The following is a 386-nucleotide window of genomic DNA, read 5'->3' on the forward strand; positions in this document are numbered from 1 at the left end:
CAGGGCAGCGCCGTCACGGAGAGTAACGGCCCCGCACAGCCGAGATGCTCAGCGAGGCTCAGCCAACGTATCAATTAAAAGACAAGGGAAAACGCTTAACGCTTCAATAGCCCCATGTTTAGATAGACATGGCTCAAGAGGCTCATTCACCTCCTCCTGCCCTGCCCAGCCGGCCGTTCAGGGGCAGACAGACCGACCCGCTGGAGCTTCCCCTGCCGCTGCCAGCACTGCATCAAAATGCCAAGTGCTCCACCGCCTGCCCTGACATTTACAGAGCAGCTCCCGGGGGAGCCAGGGAGGGGTGCCGCCATGAAACATTGATCAGAGTTATTATAAAGTACTTGATCAACATTACGGCAGCAGCATATTATCGCAGTGACTCGTCA

At 56.2% G+C, this 386-nt stretch overlaps 1 protein-coding gene across 1 annotated transcript in view; it reads right to left on the reverse strand.

Annotated features, from left to right (window-relative positions):
* The window catches only part of DPH1 (diphthamide biosynthesis 1), a gene marked incomplete at both ends in the record, with an annotated part of 4,476 nt that overhangs the window by 1,619 nt on the left and 2,471 nt on the right, over positions 1-386 (reverse strand). The window lies entirely within an intron of this gene.

The sequence above is a fragment of the Fulmarus glacialis genome, unplaced genomic scaffold (assembly GCF_000690835.1).
Source record: "Fulmarus glacialis isolate BGI_N327 unplaced genomic scaffold, ASM69083v1 scaffold26108, whole genome shotgun sequence".
In the NCBI taxonomy this organism is placed as follows: Eukaryota; Metazoa; Chordata; class Aves; order Procellariiformes; family Procellariidae; genus Fulmarus; species Fulmarus glacialis.